Source organism: Amaranthus tricolor, chromosome 1 (assembly GCF_026212465.1).
Source record: "Amaranthus tricolor cultivar Red isolate AtriRed21 chromosome 1, ASM2621246v1, whole genome shotgun sequence".
Classification (NCBI taxonomy): domain Eukaryota; kingdom Viridiplantae; phylum Streptophyta; class Magnoliopsida; order Caryophyllales; family Amaranthaceae; genus Amaranthus; species Amaranthus tricolor.
In genome coordinates this window covers 11,767,007-11,787,003 of record NC_080047.1, presented here as the reverse complement: position 1 = coordinate 11,787,003, position 19,997 = coordinate 11,767,007, and the positions used below count along the sequence as shown (strand labels likewise).

The 19,997-nt window shown below is 34.2% G+C and overlaps 1 pseudogene; it reads left to right on the top strand.

Annotated features, from left to right (window-relative positions):
• Positions 1-2,599: 2,599 nt before the first annotated feature.
• On the top strand, positions 2,600-18,241 carry LOC130828449 (borneol dehydrogenase, mitochondrial-like; annotated as a pseudogene).
• The last annotated feature ends 1,756 nt before the right edge of the window (positions 18,242-19,997 follow it).

Below are 19,997 nucleotides of genomic sequence, written 5' to 3'. Positions count from 1 at the left end.
ATAAATAAATAAAAATAAAATACAAAAAAATGAAAGAATAAAATTTAAAAAGGAGGTATTAGATAGAAACAATTAAAAGAGCGAAAAGTAAAAGGCAAGGCACAAAAACACGGCAGGTGAGAGGGACATAGACAGTAATCTGAGACATGAATAAGACACCGCCAACTACTCCTATCTTAAGTCAGGTCCTTAGTGAGGTGCAGGTCATATAAGTCACTTTTAATTTGTTCCTCCCACGTTCTTCTAGGTCTCCCTCTACTTCTCTTGCCCTCCACTATGATGCATTCGATCCTTCTCACTGGGGCATCATAAGTCTTTCTCTGCGCATGCCCAAAGCATCTCAACCTGTTCTCATGCATCTTTGCAGAGAGAGGTGCAACCCCTAACTTCTCCCTAAACTCCTGGTTTCTGATTTTATCCATCATTATGTGACCACACATCCACCTCAGCATACGCATTTATGTTACGTCCATCCTCTGTTCGAAGACCTTCTTTACGGGCCAACATTCTGTCACATATAACAAAGCTGGCCTAATAGAAACACAGTAGAATTTTCCTTTTAATCTACTAGGAAACTTTTTATCATAAGGCACCCCGGTTGCTGCTCGCCACTTGAGCCAACCCACTTTTATGAGTAACATCTCCATCAATCTCCCCATTACTCTTTATTACCGATCCCAAATATTTGAACTTTGACGTACATGCCACAACTTCTCCACCTATGGTCACTTCTAGCTCACCTTTCGGTTCTGTCCCACTAAAGTCGCATCGCAAATATTCTGTCTTCGATCGACTTATACGCAACCCTTTACCCTCTAAGGCTGCCCTCCACTCTTCCAGTTTACTATTGGTCTCCTCCTTGGTTTTTGCGAACAAAACGATATCATCAGCAAAATGCATGCACCATGGTATGATCTCCCAAATAGACTTAGAGATTTCCTCCATAATGACCGTGAAAATGAAAGGACTTAGCGTTGATCCCTAATGCTGACCCACTTTAATTGGGAAAGACTCAGTCATACCCACCGGTGTATGAATGATAGTCGATACTCTGTCATACATGTCCCGTATTGCCTCAATGTACCTCTGCAAAATACCTCTAATCTTGAGACTATTCCATTTATACCAAAAATTTTAGACATAATTAACCTTGCCCTTATTTTAATATTTTATTAACGGTTATGCATGGTGATCTCCACATATTTTTTACTAATTTTATTTTAATATTTTTATTTTAACTTATGGTCTTCACATATTCTCCTATAACTTTATTTGATTTTTTTAATAATTGTGGTCCCAAAATTTTTTTCACTATTTTTATTTTTATATTCTTTTAATGTTTATAGTTCTCACTCTTTTTTTGTAAAATTTATTATTTAATAAAATAATAAATCTATTATCTTAAAAAAAATTATTTTTCTTAGTATAATTCACAGGTACATTTGATGTAGAAAAAACGTTAAAAACAAGTTGAGCAATTAATCTCAAGAAAATCCTAATCAATAACGGTTATTTGCAAATAACCACAAAATGACAAATACATAATATTAAAATAAAAAATAAGAAAAAAATAAAATAAAAATCTTAATAGCCATCCTGTAAAATATAAACATAAAAGTTATTTACTACTTTCTTAAATAACCGTTATTTACATGTACTACCTCATTAATCTCATAGAATGTATCAAAATTAAAATATGTAATAGCAAACTCTAGAATAAAGATAGTGAATTTTTAGTACGATTATTGGACCATATGAACTACTTCTACGATGTAGGTAGTGATGGCCAAGGTCCGGGTTGGGCCGGTTCCGTTCCGGTTCCACCCGGTTCCGGTTCTATTTGGAACCTGATTCGAACGTTCCGGTTTCGGGCGGTTCCAAACGGTTCCTTAGCGGTTCCGGGCTTCCGGCGGTTCCAACTCGCGAGTCGGGCTGGTCGGACCATCGGTTCCATTTTTATTTATCCTTTAAATATAATATAAAAATACTATAATAATGCGGACGTACCTTTGATGATTACTTGATTATTAGCGAAATTCATTGCTTGTCATCGTTATTAAAATATTTACTAAAAAGAATGAAAAAAATAAATTAATAAGAAACGATAAAGATGATTAATAAAAAAAGAGGGAAAAAATGGACTTGAACCTAGTACCCGAAGGAATACTAAGCTGCCTATGTATCCCGAAGGAATCAAAGCCCACGTAGTTATTTGCCATACCTTTTATTTGTAGTTGTTGAATGTTGATTGATCGTTGTCCGATTGATCCTATTTGTCTTCGTCATCATCATCTGGTTGGTTAGATGCTTCCGCTGACTCTCCTCCTGACGATGATGCAGATGTATCCATCATCATCCATGGATCATCATCGCCTTAATCATCATCGTTCTTTTGTTCGTGTGTTCGAAGCTTCGTTTGATCCCAATCTTTCTTGCAAACACATATTTGAATACTATGTGGAGCAAGACGAGATTTCTTTTCGTCTAAAACTCTTCTACCTGCACTAAAAGCAGACTCAGACACAATCGTAGAAGCAGGAATCGCAAGGATATCTTTTGCAATTCTCGATAATTATCTTTCCACTTTACTATGTCTCTAATGGGATCTAATAAATCACTTAATTGTTTTAAACCTGCTTGGAAAGATAGTTTAATATATGAGCACAACAACGTACGTGTAATAATTTACCCCCAAGGATAAAACTTAATGCAGGTTCGTTATACAATAGTTCGATGCATTTAATGTTGGCAGTTGCATTATTGGTAGAATAACAAAGCATCTTATCAAACCAGTTCCGTTCTTTACATATCTCTATTAATCTGTATTTTATGTTTTCACCCGTATGTCTTTCGAGCATTGCTTCAAAAGCAATTATTCTTTTTTAAATAATTCAATTTTGATCTATCCAATGTGATGTTACACACATATAAGCTTTTAAATGTGGGGGAGCAGATCAAATATTAGTTGTTATGCTAACCCTACCATTAAAAGATTTAAACATTTCTACTAATTCATAACGCATTGATTCATATAATTTAATTGTGCGTCGTTTAAGAGTGTTCCTAAGGATTGCTCTATATTGTGGTTGTAAAGTTTTTCTAGTGTAATGCTTGTATGCCCTACTTTCACCATGGTTGAATGGCAATTCATCACAAATTACATATTTAGAAAATTCATCAATCATATCATTACGATTATATTTAAAAGGCATACCTTCGTTGGGAATGTCCCATTGTCGGCTTCCACTTGTGGTCCCGCTGTCGCTTTCTACATGAGTTTCTTTTGTGATTCCATGCTTCTTTGCCAAATGTTTGTTAAAAGATCCTGTACACCACCTAACACGTATTCACAAAACACAATAAATGAATTTTTAATACATTCTTGATTTATAAAATATGAATATCATGTATGTGTAAAAAAACTTAAAAAGTATTTACCTCTGGTGATATTGTATGAAACTACGGGATTTACTCCTTGACTTTCACAAATTTGACAAGTGCATAAGAAAACATCTGGATTGTCGGTTGGTTCTTTTGTAAAATACGACCACACATGTGAAACAGCTCTACCACTAGAAGGTGGCATTGCCGGAAAAGGTTGTCTTACTGGATCATCTTCATCTAAATTTAAATATAAAGACATACTCAAATACCGTAATATATAAATAAATAATAATTTAAAATTTAATCAATTTGAAGAATAAAATTATAAAACTAACCGATAGTTTGGAAATTGACTCGTTTACCACGAGCTTGTCTTTGTTGTTGTTGTTGTAGTTATTCTTCATGTGATCTTGTTGATGACTGTCGAGATCTATGTATCCCAATAGGGGTCGTTGGTTCCTCTTCTTGTTCTTCTTCTTCTTCATCAATTTGTATTTCTCTTTCCACTTCTTCTGCATAATTGTGTAATTCTTGGTCGTACCCTTCTGGATAATTTGGTTCATAATTATAATTACTAATCGAGGGTGTTGTTGATACTGACGCAGTTGAAGTAGCCTTTCTTTTGGAGCTAGAACCTCCCAATGATTTTGCCACTTTTAGTAACTTTTTAGAGGCTTTTTTCAAAAAAAGAAGACATGATAATATTGAAATAATAATGGAATTAAGAAATAAATTAATAATTAATAGACTAATTATTTAATTAACTAAATTAAGAAATAATTAAAAGACTAATTACGTAATTAAGAGAATAATTACGTAATTAAGTAGAGAGAGTAAGTAAAAAGAGTAGGAGAAGAGATGAGTTGTGAATGAAAATGATTGAAAGTGATGTGTATTTATAGTTAAAATCACAACAGCTAGTTAACGGCTATTTTTTCGACGGTTCCAAAGAACCGCTGGGCCCGTTCACCTGGTCGGTTCCGGTTCCAAGGAACTGTGGTCCCGATGAACTGGCCACGGTTCTTAGGTCCAGTTCAAGCATTTTTTTTCGGCGGTTTCACGGTTCCGCTGTTTGGGCTGGTTCGAAACTTGTCGTGAACGATTCTGATTCCGGGACGGTTTCAAGCGGTTCGAGACCGATTCGGTTCCAGGTAACCCGCTCCGTGGCCATCACTAGATGTAGGGAACAATAATCACGTGTGAATAAGAGTTTTATATTTGAAGTACTTCGTTACGTAAAAGTAGAACAGAACATACCACTGAAACACTAGTGGCCATTGAGACATATGCAGTAATAACTTTTTTTGTGAATGGTATATGATGTAAACCACTGTCCAATAATTACAGCTTTTGTGAGGTCACCTCAATGAAAGCATGTGTAAATATATCACACCATCCTTTTCTTAATAAAGTTCTATAAAGAAGGGTCACTGCTCAGTGGTAATACTTACTATTGACTGTGATATGTTTCCACATAATATGTCAAATTCAGCATCAACTATTATGAAATGGAGGAAGTAGAATTTTTTAGATTGTGAAAATGTTATTTAATTGATTAATAAATTTGATGGAAGAAAAATGGAGGCCATAAACATTAAAAAATATTAAAAGAAAGTTGGTAAAAAAAATATAGGGATCACAACTAATAAAAAATATTTTATAAAGTTAGTGAGAAACGTGTGAGGATCATAAGAAATGGAAAAATGTTAAGTGGAAGATATCTAGAAACCATAAGCATTATTAAAACATTACAATGAGGATGAACAAGATAATTTTTGTCTAAATTTTGTGATGTAAATGGAAAGAGTTCTTATGGTAACAACAAATGGAATACCCCAACATGACAAATAGAATATTTTTTAACGAACGTAGGAAGGATTTTTTTAATGGTTGCTTTTAATTCAACTACCTTCTTCCGTTTTAAAATAATTGCTATATTATGGTAATTAGTATTTTCCATTCAAGATTATTTTGCATATTGTGTCTTCTATGAAAAAATTATAGTCGCAAATAGTACTCCTATGTCCGCACCACTTTTACTGTCTATATTATCTCTCTTATCTAAATTCAACTAACCTAGCTAATTTTTTAAGTCTACGTGCTAAAAGACAATGAGGCTAAATGAATGGATCGATAAGATCAATGAGGCTAAATGAATGAATCGATAAGATCAGGAGTACACTATTAAAACTGATTTACTTTAGGGAAAAATTGTCAAAACCTAATAATAAAAAACTTTTTGCCAAAAAATACCTGTCAATATTTTTCTTTTTCAAAGAGTATTAAGTAACTTTTTCCTGCAGTTGACCGTCAAATATAACAGTTGACTGGTCAAAATTGAAAATTCTTTTTCCTCATCTTCAATTTGAGTTCCAATTTAATTTCGATTTTGAGTAAAAAGTAGAGGAAAACAATAGTGAGTAAATTGAATTGGAAAAGAAATTGAAGATGAGGATGAAAAATTCTCGATTTTGATCAGTCAACCGTTATATTTAACGGTCAACTGAAAGAAAGCGTTACATGGTACTCTTTGGAAAAGAAAAAATTTTATTAGGTATTTTTTGACAAAAATATTTTTATTAGGTATTTTTTTGAAAAATAAAATTTTATTAGGTAGTTTCTGACACTTTTTCCTTTATTTTGTGTGTATGTTATTGGTGTTTGTTGCTACCTGAGCCTATAAATAACTTCCAATAAGGGAGATGCTCGACCACAACTTGCACAATTATCTCTCTCTATTCTCTACTATCCACTTTCTACTCTCATCAGAGGTAATAACATCATCTACATAGCGAAATGGAAAATGGTTCTGCAGAACCCATGTAGAAATACTAATGGATGATCGAATGCAACAAGAGGGGGGGTGAATTGTTGTGTTGTTAGTTTAAGAATTTTTTGCTCAACTTTTTGCGGAATTATATCTAGTAAAGAACAAAACTTAAACCTTTAAAAAAACGAAACGAAGAATAATAAAAGGAGACAAGAATTTTACGTGGAAACCTTTTGGGCCTAATCAAAAGGAAAAACCACGACCCCCCGGGATTTCAAAATTCTCACTATGTTTAGGCAATTAGTTACAATTACACAAAACAATGTTTTGCTTCACTTGAAGCTTCTCAATTCTCTAAACGCTTTACTCAAAGCTTCTCTACTTAGGCCTACTTCTCTTCTCTTCTCTTCTCTTCTCTTCTCTCCTTCTCTTTCTCTTTTCTCGATTCTATTCTCTATTCCCTTAGACTTCCCATAAGTCTAATTACAACAAAACACTCAATTACCCTTTACAAGGCCAATTCTCATTAAGATCAAAAATAAATAGTTGCTCAAGAAAAATATTATAAATTAATTGGCATTTAAAACTTAGAATATTTTTCTCAATTAATTCTCCCTTAGATGGACTCTCTCAATGCAACATTTTTTATTTAACCATCCATCCATACTGAACCGTAATTTCCCTCTTTTATAAGGAGGAACAGCAGACAGTGCACTCAGCCCATGTTCTCCACGAAATACACATATCCCACGACTTCCACAAACTTACTTGCTCCCAAAGAAAACGGGAAGTTAGTTGAAGTTTAGAAGTGGAATGTAACTGCTGCTTGCACATGCACGGTTAAGAACATCATGGTTTAAGGAAGATCCTAAATTGTAGGAGACAAATTCAAAGTGTAGAATAAGTCCCTTTGATATCCGAGTTTATAGGAGATAAACAAGGAATTGATCTTCTCCATGTTTTTAGGCGAATTAAAAAATATTTTGCCAATTAATAAATAAATTTAATTAAGCAACTAATTAAATTTTAACCTTTTACATTAACCAAAAACAGAAAATATAATTTTCATAATCTTCCAGTCAATGTCTTCTTCGGACCTGTATCGTGAGGAACAGCACACTGTCTCCATCTACAACATTCGTCAGAACTTCAACTCTAGGAACAGTAAACTGTCTTCAAGAGCAATTTCCCAACTTCTTGGATATTTGAGACATGTACTTCTTTCACGAATCAAGTCATAGGCTTCATCAACGATTCACATTAAATCGGATATATACCTACAAAACAATCTCTAAAATATGTTTGTTTATTTAAAAGTAAAGTCATCATCAAAACCTTAAGAGGCCAACAAATTCCCCCTTTTTGATGATGGCAAACTTTATAAACAAACTTAAGTGAAATAGAGTAAATCAAAATTCATAGAGCATACTAGAGATTAAAGTAACTCTAATTAACTTAGCAAATCAACTTGTTAGAATATAATTTACCAAGCATTCATAAACAAACAGTTTACTCTAACATATCAAATATTTTTCAAAAGTTTTCAAAATAAATTAACTTAAAACCTAAATGAAATAAACTAAGTTAAACGGAAATAGATAAAGACTAACATAACGAAAATAAATAAAAACTAACATAACGAAAATAAATAAAAACTAACATAATAAAACTATAATAAACCTAATAATAATAAACATAACTCATTAAGTATTTTCACAGAATCAAATATTCATGAGGACTTCATAATCAAATATTCATGAGGACTTCATGAGAACTTCAACAAACTTAGCAACACAGATGATCACTAAACTAGCATAAACACAGCAGCACACATATCATTCAAAAGAATCAATATAAATCAACAAGATATGTAACTGTGTATTCACTGCTCCTGTTAAGTTTGTGCATAATCTTCCCCCTTTTGTCATCAATCAAAAAGAAGTGGGAGTTATCAAATCTCAGCACAAACCATATAGATTTGTTAGTGATGAAAACAACAAACAACAATAATAAAAGTAAGTGCTATGAACAATGATTAAACCTGCATAGAGTTAATTGTCACAGACCATAAAAATAAAAAACAAAGAAAAGTAGCAATTGTTCAAAGTTACAATAACCATGTACCGCAGATGGTACAAGGCAAAAAGAGAAATTGTTTGTTAAGTCATACAGCCAACAAATCATTAAACTTTTGAGCAGAGGGATCAAGGGTCAGTCTCTTCTTCATCAATGAATTCAGTCTGCACCTCCACTGTGTCCAGCTTGGCACCAAGGCGTTGTTCCATTTGGTTTAGCTGATCCACAATAGAAGCAAGTGAGACACGAATTTCAGCTTGAAAAGCAATGAAATGAGACTGTAGATCAAGGAGCTTGGAGAGTATGGAATGTAAGGAAACTGCAGGAACAGAGTCAAAGTTAGTACAGCCAATATTGGGTGAAGTGTGTGATTGTGGTGGTGGTGTACACGGGATAGGTGATGGTGGTGGTGATGGAATTTGATGTGGTGGTGAATTGGCTGTCTTGGGAGAGGTAGGTTCATCAGGTATTGGCTCAGGGATGGTGTCAGATAGTGTTTCATCAACCAAAGTAGCCTTGCGTTTCGAAGCCAACCTCCTACTCTTCCTTTGCATTGACTTAGCCTTTTTCCTCATAGCCAACACAATCTCTTCATCGCTGGAATCACTACATAGATTGTGAGGGACATTTTCATCCAAGGCTTCCTTTTTCTTTTCCTTTTCCCCCTTACTTACAGCTCCATCCTGTTCCTCTTTCTCAGATTTTTCAATATTTTCAGAGGGAACAGGATCTTGTTCCTTTTCTTCCTCATTCTCTTTTTCCTCCTTTTTCTCCTCTGCCTCCTTTTCTTCTTCAACCTCTTCAGCCCCTTCATCTTCAGATTCAACTTCTACAACCCCCTCATGCATCAATACTCCCTCATCATTCAATTTCAAATGCAAATTTTGTAAACATTTAGCACCAATTTTCATATTGGGACCCATTGGGAACTCCAACCCTTCCAATGGGACCTCAAACTTCCTAAAAATCCATGTTAACAACCCTCCATAACCAATGAAACTTTTCTTTTCAATGCAGTCTGATAAATGAGAGATCATCAATGAAGGAAAATTTATTTTAATATGTTTTTCCATGCAGTAAATCAAGGTGGCATCACGCAAACTCACTTGACTACGTTTTGAGTTTCGTGGTAAAATAAATCTGCGAGCAACATTGTACAACAATTTATGCATAGGGGACAGAACATTGTGACTGATCTTCCCCTTTTGATCAACTCCTAAAAATTTTAAAATTGTGCGTTCATTAATGCCAGAAAATGCAATCTTTGACCCAATATGATATGTATCAAAACCAACATTGGGAACATTAAACCATTCCCCTAATAATGCGCTGTTAAATTCAATTTTAACAGTTTTAACAACACTAGTACACATACCGCCATCATTAGAGAAATTTACAATAAATTCTCTCATTAGGTTTGGAAAAATTGAATTGCAACTGAAATTTGACATTAACAATTCCCATTCTTGATACTGTAAAATCTCATGCAATCTAGGAAAGTTTGTAGAATCATACCAATATTTGTCCAACCCGAACCCTACAGTCATCTCCTTTGAAACTTCTTCTGCGCTATTTGGATCAACATGCTTCGATCGCTTAACTACTCTAGAAGATGAACCACCTGTTGACATTTTTCTTTTGGTACTGGTGGGTTCAGTGGAGTGTTTCTGTGATTCTTGTGTAGTTTCAGTTGGTGTTGGTGGTGCGTCCTGCAGTAATGGAGGTGGAAGTACTACCCTTAGTGGTTTTGGTTGATCGGGCATACAGGATTTTGGAGTTTTCTTGCCTGATTTAGAGGATTTGGGGGTTTTCATTTTTGAATTTTGTAGGTTTTTGTGAGGAAGAAGGACGGTTCTTGAGTGAGAGATTGAAGTGAGAAGAAGAAGGACGGTTTTTTGAGAGAAGGTTTGAGAAGGTGACGTGAGGCAGGGGTTTTTAAATGATTGAAGTGACGGTTACTCCTCCAAGTCCCATCTCTTTATTGCTTTGCATTACTTGAAGAGGAACCGTTTTCCCAAAAGTTGTCAAACGGTTTGGCCGTATAAAAATATTGAATATGGATAAAATATAAAATAGGAAATAAGGAAATTAATTATGATTTTATGAATTATTATGAAGAAAATAATGAACATATTGCTTTGGTCTGTTCGAATTAACAACATGCAACCGTAAGAACATTCATAGTACAAACTTTATTATGTGTTTACCTGATCCATGCAATAATTGATTTTCAATCAAGATATTGAGATTGATTCCTGACCTCTTCATTTTCATGATGCTTCAATGGGAAATATATGCAACTAACTTTAGTGGAGCTTGATCATACCAAGTTCCAATCTCATTTTTTCATATTGTTCCCTAGGAAGTGGTTTGGTCAGAATATCTGCAACTTGTTCATTAGTGTTAACATGCTTTAATACAATGTTTTTGTGTTCCACATTATCCTTAAGAAAATGATGTCTAATATGTATATGTTTAGCACGTGAATGATGCACTGGATCTTTAGATATACATATGGCACTAGTATTATCACAATAAATAGGAATGCATTCAACTTTAATACCAAAATCTCTAAGTTGCTGTTTTATCCAAAGCATTTGGGAACAGCAGGCTGCTGCTGCTACGTATTCAGCTTCTGCAGTGGATAATGCAACTGTGTTTTGTTTCTTGGAACTCCATGAAACTAAACATGAGCCAAGATATTGTACCATACCTGATGTACTTTTTCTATTAACAAGATCACCTGCATAATCTGCATCACTAAAACCTTTTAAATCATAAACATCACTTTTAGGATAAAATAGGGACAAATCGTCTGTTCCCTTCAAATATCTCAAAATTCTCTTTACTGCCGTGAGATGTGATTCTTTAGGACTTGATTGAAATCTAGCACATAAACCAACACTAAAAGAAATATCAGGTCTACTTGCAGTTAGATACAATAAAGAACCTATCATGCCTCTATACATTGTTTGATCTATGTTAGTTCCATTTCGGTCTTCATCTAGTCTAACATTGGTAGCCATAGGTGTATGGTTGGTTTTAGAGTTGTTTAGTCCATATTTCTTAAGAAGTTCTTTAATGTATTTTTGTTGATGAATAAAAATACCATTTTCAGTTTGTTTAATTTGCAAACCAAGAAAGAAATTTAATTCTCCCATCATGCTCATTTCAAATTCTGTACTCATAAGGTTAGCAAATTCTTTACATAATAAATCATTAGTAGCACCAAAAATAATATCATCAACATAAATTTGAACAACCAAAATATGAGAACCTTTATTCTTAAAGAACAAGGTTTTGTCGATTTTTCCTCTTACAAAGTTATTTTGAATCAAAAACTTTGAAAGTCTTTCGTACCATTGCCTAGGTGCTTGCTTCAAGCCATATAGGGCTTTGTCAAGCTTGTAGATATGATTAGGACAAGAGGTATTCTCAAAACCTGGAGGTTGTTCCACAAAAACTTCTTCATCAAGATAACCATTTAAGAAAGCACATTTCACATCCATTTGATATAGCTTAAAATTCATAAATGCAGCAAAAGAAATTAAGATTCGGATAGCCTCTAACCTTGCTACTGGAGCAAAAGTCTCAGTGTAATCAATACCTTCTTGTTGATTATAACCTTTAACCACGAGTCTAGCTTTATTTCTAACAATTATTCCATGCTCATCAAGCTTGTTCCGAAATACCCATTTCAAACCAATAACTTTCTTGTTTTTCGGTTTGGGTTCCAAGTGCCATACTTTATTTCTTTCAAACTCATTTAATTCATCTTGCATGACAACTATCCAATCGGAATCCTTCAAAGCTTCCTCGTGATTTTTAGGTTCAAGTGATGAAAGGAACGCAAAGTGTGCACAAAAGTTTCTCAATTGAGATCTGGTTTGTGTTCCCTTATTTATATCACTTACAATTGAGTCAAGAGGATGATATCTTTGATACTTCCAAGGTTTAGGCACAAATTCTCTTGAAGGAACAGTAGCATGTTCTTGTTCAGCAACTTGATTGACATTCTGTTCATCTGCTGGATCATTCTGTTCATCTGTGGGAACAGCTGGATTGGGAACAGTCTGCTGATCCTGTTGTACTGGCAGTTCCTGGATTTGATCAGTTTCTTCTGCCTCTTCTTGTATCGACTGTTCACTTGCTGTTCCATGATCTTGCACTTTAATTCCTTCATCATCATCTTCCATGTTTGCAAGACCTATTTTAATATTACTTGTTTCCTGTTCACTTGTTGAAAAGTTAGTTTCATCAAAGATTATGTGAACAGACTCCTCTACACACATTGTTCTCTTATTGTAAACTCTGTAAGCTTTGCTTTGTGATGAATAACCTAGAAATACTGCCTCATCACTTCTTTCATCAAATTTACCTATGTTTCGTTTTCCATTAACATGTACAAAACATTTGCATCCAAACACACGAAAATAGGAGATATTTGGTTTAACACCTTTGAGCAATTCATAAGGTGTCTTTGAAGTGATTGGTCTTATAAGAACACGATTCAATATATAGCATGCAGTATTAACGGCTTCTGCCCAAAAATTCCTAGGTAGACCACTAGCAATCAACATGGTCCTTGCCATTTCTTCTAAGGTCCTATTTTTCCTTTCTACCACACCATTTTGTTGTGGTGTTCTAGGTGCGGAAAAATTGTGATTTATGCCATGTTCATTGCAATAATTCATGAAGTTTGAATTTTCAAATTCTTTCCCATGATCAGACCTAATGTGAACAATTTGATTATTGGTAGATTTTTGTGTTTTATTAGCAAAGGAAACAAACTCATCAAAAGCTTCATCTTTGCTTGCCAAAAATAAGGTCCAAGTGAATCTACTATAATCATCAACAACAACAAATACATACTTTTTGCCACTACGGCTTTGTGTTCTCATTGGTCCACATAAATCCATATGAATTAATTCTAATGGTCTAGTGGTAGTCACAACGTTTTTAGATTTAAAGGATGACCGCACTTGTTTCCCTTTAGCACAAGGATCGCAAACTTCATTTTTAAGAAATTTTATTTCAGGTAATCCTCTTACTAGGTCTTTTGATCTTAAAGTGTTAATCAATGAAAAGCTAGCATGACCTAATCGCTTGTGCCAAAGTAGTGGGTCTTCTTCAATAACACTTAAACACGTTAGACTGTTTCTGGGAACAGTGTCCAGGTCCACCACATAGGTGTTCCCTTTTCTGATTCCCTTCAGCACAGGGTCTCCTGTACTGTTCCTAGAAATTATGCATTTTTCAGAAGTAAACTTAACAGAGTTACCTTTGTCGCAAAATTGAGAAATACTTAACAAATTGTGTTTTAAATTCTCGACTAAAAATACATTATCAATGGCATGGGAACTAGACCTTCCAACCTTTCCTTTGGCGATTATCTCACCCTTCATGTTGTCACCGAAGGTTACTGTTCCCCCATCATAGGCTTCAAGTGAGAGAAATTTAGATTTGTCACCCGTCATGTGCTTGGAACACCCACTGTCGAGATACCATGAGTTGTTCCCCCTCACTTGATCCTGCAAAGCAAACTAATGGTTAGGTGCAGGAACCCATTCATCCTTGGGTTCCTTGTCGACAATATTTGAATCACATTTCTTAATCCATGTACGTTCGACATAATTTTTATTTGCTTTGATATGCTGTTCCCTCTTTATACATTGATGTTTTAGGTGTCCACTTTTACCACAGAAGGAACATATTTTACTACTAGGGAGATCTACATAGAACTTTTTCTTTTTATCATTCTTAATAAAGCCTAGACCTTCTTTACTCTTGGCTTTAGCATTAAGAATCCATTTGGGAATTTCTTTGATTTTCCCTTTTCCTCTTAAGTTAATTTGATCTTTTAGGAATTTATTTTCCTTATCACTTAATTCTAATTTTAATTTCAATTCTTGGACTTTCGTGCTAAACTCATGAGTGATTTTATCATTTTCAACCGATTTTAATCCTAACAATTTGCTTTGATTTAATTCAATATTAAGAGTGTCAAATTCCTGTTTTAATTTTTCCAACTGTTCTTTTAAAATGATATTCTCATCTAATAAATCAAAAAATCTACTTTGCACATCGATTCTAAAGGAATTAAGATATGAGATATGATCTTTACTTAAGTTAAGATCTTTCTCTAACTGGAGACACTTAGCTGCTTTTTCATCTAGTTTGTCTTGTGTCTCTAACAGTAATTTGATTAAATTATTCTTACTTATGTTGAACTGATATTTAGGGGATGGACCAGAAGACGTTACCTCTTTTTCTTTAGAATCTTCATGAGATGCCATGAGACATAGGTTTGCTGTTTCCTCTTCCATTGTAGCTTCTGTCTCAGCCTCGCTCTCCGTATCTCCCCAAGCTGCTATCATTGCTTTTCTAAAATCTGTTTTGAAGTTTCCCTTCTTATATAGTCTTCCAACTTCTCTTGCTTTTCCCTTGCCCTTCTCATTTTTCCATTGAGGGCAATCCTTGATGAAGTGTTCAGTGCTTCCACACTTATGGCATTCAAAACTTGTCTTCACGTTTGTAGTTCCCTTTTCTTTGTTATTCCTTTGATTACCATACCTTCTGTTCCTGAAGAACTTTTTGAATTTTCTAGCCAACAAAGCTGCTTCCTCTTCACCAGTTTCTGATTCATCACTTTCATCTGCTGCTAGAGCCAGTCCTTTGTTTCGGGAACTGTCAGCTGTTCCCAAATGCAATTCATGGGTCATTAGGGAGCCAGCCAGCTCTTCCAAATTGAACTTGGTGAAATCTTTGGACTCCTGGATGGCTGTAACCTTTGCTCTCCAGCGTTCGTCTTGAGGAAGACTCCTGAGTACCTTTCTTACTTGTTCATCAACGGGAATAATTCTTCCAAGAGAGACTAACTCATTCGTAATATTTGTGAACCTAGTGAACATTTCTTGAATGCTTTCCCTAGGTTCCATGACGAATCTTTCATACTTCGACATAAGCAAGTCAATCTTGGATCTTTTTACTTCACTTGTACCTTCATGGGTAACTTCGAGCAGGTCCCAAATCTGCTTTGCGGTTTTGCAACCCATAATTCGATTGTGCTCATTTGGACCAAGCCCACAGTGAAGTAACTTGATAGCAAGAGCGTTCATCTCCATCTTGTGAAAATCTTCTTTTTCATATTCAGTGATTGGCTTTGGAACAGCTTCATTGTTGGAGTTGATGGTCGTCACCTCAAAGTCTCCAATTTCAATGACTCTCCAAACTTGATAGTTTTCGGCTTTTATGAAGATTTCCATTCTATTTTTCCAGTAAGTATAGAATTTCCCATCGAACATGGGTGGCCTTTGTGTGGAGTACCCCTCTTCCATGCGCTCGTTCATCTTCAACATCTTTCCAGGGAACAGGATACTGCTCTCAGGGTTTCCTGATTAAATGAGGAACAGGGCTCTGATACCAATTGTAGAAATACTAATGGATGATCGAATGCAACAAGAGGGGGGGTGAATTGTTGTGTTGTTAGTTTAAGAATTTTTTGCTCAACTTTTTGCGGAATTATATCTAGTAAAGAACAAAACTTAAACCTTTAAAAAAACGAAACGAAGAATAATAAAAGGAGACAAGAATTTTACGTGGAAACCTTTTGGGCCTAATCAAAAGGAAAAACCACGACCCCCCGGGATTTCAAAATTCTCACTATGTTTAGGCAATTAGTTACAATTACACAAAACAATGTTTTGCTTCACTTGAAGCTTCTCAATTCTCTAAACGCTTTACTCAAAGCTTCTCTACTTAGGCCTACTTCTCTTCTCTTCTCTTCTCTTCTCTTCTCTCCTTCTCTTTCTCTTTTCTCGATTCTATTCTCTATTCCCTTAGACTTCCCATAAGTCTAATTACAACAAAACACTTAATTACCCTTTACAAGGCCAATTCTCATTAAGATCAAAAATAAATAGTTGCTCAAGAAAAATATTATAAATTAATTGGCATTTAAAACTTAGAATATTTTTCTCAATTAATTCTCCCTTAGATGGACTCTCTCAATGCAACACTTTTTTATTTAACCATCCATCCATACTGAACCGTAATTTCCCTCTTTTATAAGGAGGAACAGCAGACAGTGCACTCAGCCCATGTTCTCCACGAAATACACATATCCCACGACTTCCACAAACTTACTTGCTCCCAAAGAAAACGGGAAGTTAGTTGAAGTTTAGAAGTGGAATGTAACTGCTGCTTGCACATGCACGGTTAAGAACATCATGGTTTAAGGAAGATCCTAAATTGTAGGAGACAAATTCAAAGTGTAGAATAAGTCCCTTTGATATCCGAGTTTATAGGAGATAAACAAGGAATTGATCTTCTCCATGTTTTTAGGCGAATTAAAAAATATTTTGCCAATTAATAAATAAATTTAATTAAGCAACTAATTAAATTTTAACCTTTTACATTAACCAAAAACAGAAAATATAATTTTCATAATCTTCCAGTCAATGTCTTCTTCGGACCTGTATCGTGAGGAACAGCACACTGTCTCCATCTACAACATTCGTCAGAACTTCAACTCTAGGAACAGTAAACTGTCTTCAAGAGCAATTTCCCAACTTCTTGGATATTTGAGACATGTACTTCTTTCACGAATCAAGTCATAGGCTTCATCAACGATTCACATTAAATCGGATATATACCTACAAAACAATCTCTAAAATATGTTTGTTTATTTAAAAGTAAAGTCATCATCAAAACCTTAAGAGGCCAACAACCCAGAAGGTAATCAATTTAATAGAGTTGAATTTGTCTTTGTTTTCTAGCCATGCAAACACACACTGTTTAATTCACCTGATTTTACTAATTCAACTGATTGATCAGATTTAATTGTAGATGTAAATGAAATGTCAATATATTAGAACATGTTTGATCTAATTTCCATTATATATATGGCAATAAAATGATGTGCACGTAACGTATTAACTTACTCACAAATTCTTAAATAAAACGGGCTCATAACGAGATCATGTCTATTGACCTGGCCCATGTAAATTTAATGTGTAAAAAGTGATCAGTCAAAACAAAAATAGGCGAATTATATATATCTGTCTGATGGTGAGACGGCCTCATATAAGGCGAACTGCTTATACACAAATTCTTAAATAAAACGGACACATAGTGACACTGATATGATCCGGAGTAATTGGTAACAGGTTGGAAGGCAAAGTAGCCCTCATCACAGGTGGAGCAAGTGGAATTGGTGAGTACACAACAAAAATTTTCGTCAAACATGGTGCTAAAGTCATGATTGCTGATATTCAAGACGAGTTAGGCCAAAATGTATGCAACAACATAGGTCAACAATCAGCCTCATACATCCACTGTGATGTAACCATTGAATCCCATCTACAAAATGCTGTTGATTCAACAGTAGCAAAATATGGAAAGCTAGACATCATGCTGAATAATGCAGGGTTTGGAGGCACAAAAGGCCTAATATCCTTGATAACACCCAATCAGAGTTCGAAAAGAACATGATGGTGAATGTTGTAGGACCCTTTTTAGGTACAAAGCATGCAGCTCGAGTGATGATTCCTGCCAAAAGAGGAAGTATAATTAATATGGGTAGCATTTCGTGTAGTATTGCAGGGGCAGCAACCCATGGTTATGTAAGCTCAAAGCATGGTGTTTTAGGCTTAACAAAGAATGCTGCTGTTGAGCTTGGGCAATATGGGATTAGGGTTAATTGTTTGTCTTCTTATGTGTTGGCTACGCCAATGACTATGAATGGATTTAATATGGGCGAAGAAAATTTTGCAGAAGTATATTCAAATCTTAAAGGGGCTATGTGTACACTTGAAGATGTGGCTCAAGCTGCTTTGTATTTGGCTAGTAATGAGTCCAAGTATGTTAGTGGTCATAATCTTGTTGTGGATGGTGGATTTAGTGTTCTTAATAACGGATTTTGTATGTTTAATTAAACAACTAATTCAACATCATTTATATGCTTTGTTTTGGCTTGCCAAGAAGTTGTTTGGCTTAATTGATCGAGTTTAATATTTTGTATTGGCCTTAGGCCAAATTGTTGACTAAGGGACCAGGTTCATTCTAGATGGTTTGTCGTCTTCCTTAGGTTTTATTGATTCCTTTGCTTGGTTTAATAAAATTTTATTTACAAAATAATTTTGTCTCAATATCATATTTCACTCTTATTTACACAACTTTTTACAAGTGTAAGTTGAAATCATTGTATTAAATATAAACTATTAATAAAATTATAGAAGTAATATTTTTAAAAAATAGATTTACGTGAAATATTTATTTATTATATTAATAAAATATTTTAAAAAAAAACACAGAAGTAAAGAAAATGAAATTATGTGGGTCTTGTTTGTATATAATTGATTAAAGTGCACATTTGATAAGTATATGTTCAATCATTAGATAGACAAAAGTTGTGCATAAAACATTCGATAAAAAATTTGGAACAAATTAAAGTAAATTCTCAAATAGTCAAATATAATTAGTGTTCTTTTGTATTAGAAAACAATTTGGTTTGATAAATGTAGTGCTTATTATCTTGAACAAGATGTATTTTGCAACAATAATTATTTTCTTATGCATCAATAGGACTTGTGGGATTTATATTATATCGCCTCTTATATAAGATTGTCTCACTATAAGACGAGTTCATATAAGTAAATCTATTTCTTTAATAGCTCGTTTGGTTAATGGTACTAAATGGTGGTAATAGGAATGATTTATAGTGTAAAATTTCATCAAAAGTTCCATATCATTCTCATGATAATGAAACTTTAATCACAAAAAAGTTTTTTTGTTTACAAATTTTCATTACCACCTAATACCACCTCTCCCAATGCTAATGCATTGAAATGAAATTTATGAAGAAAATGAGATGATTGAAGTTTGACAAGCATGACCATCAAAGTAGCCAAGAGATTTTTTCAACCAAAATTACACTACTTTTCATTCCCATTACTACTGTTTATTACCACCCACCAAACGGACCATAAGTTTAAAGTGATCACTTTAAGACTATAAAAAGTCATCACTTTAAAAATAAATATACATTGGGCCAGTCCAATTAAAATTATTTCACCATAAGACCGTCTCATATGAGAATTTTTGATTATATTATAATGAAAACTTGACTACTGACAGTTGATCAAATGGGCATAATCTTTATAAAATTCTCTTTTAAGCACAAGTGACTATTAAGAACAACATCTAACAAACTCTAGAGACCTCTCGATCATTTTAAAAGCTTTCGAATTTTTGTATGTTCCACTCTTCTTTTAGTGAATTTCTTTTTTCCCCTCTACATAATTTTGCCCCAAATTCCCAATATTACATTTACATACAATTAATTTTAGCTACCAAGAAATGAAATTTCAAAGTCACCCTCACAAAAATTTGAAACAAATTAAGTGTTATTTCAGGCAAAAGTAAAACCTATAATTTTCTTTAAAAAGATTTCAAAACAGATTAATTTATCAAATTCGGCTTGAAATCAGAGTCACAATCAGCACCTACATCCAATAGAATGAGTACAACAAGCAATAATATATTTTCATTGGCCAATGAAACCACCACAAGTCCACCACATCCAATACCACAAGCATAGTAGCCTTAAACAACAAATAAAGAACTTGTACAACAACCAACATAACATCTTTAATTAAGGCTTCACTTTTGCAAAAATAAAGCTTCTCTAGAACTTTAAAGTTTATCATAGAAACCCTTAAAACCTTAGCCTCCTAAATCTTCCTTTGATGGCTTTTGGCATCACATT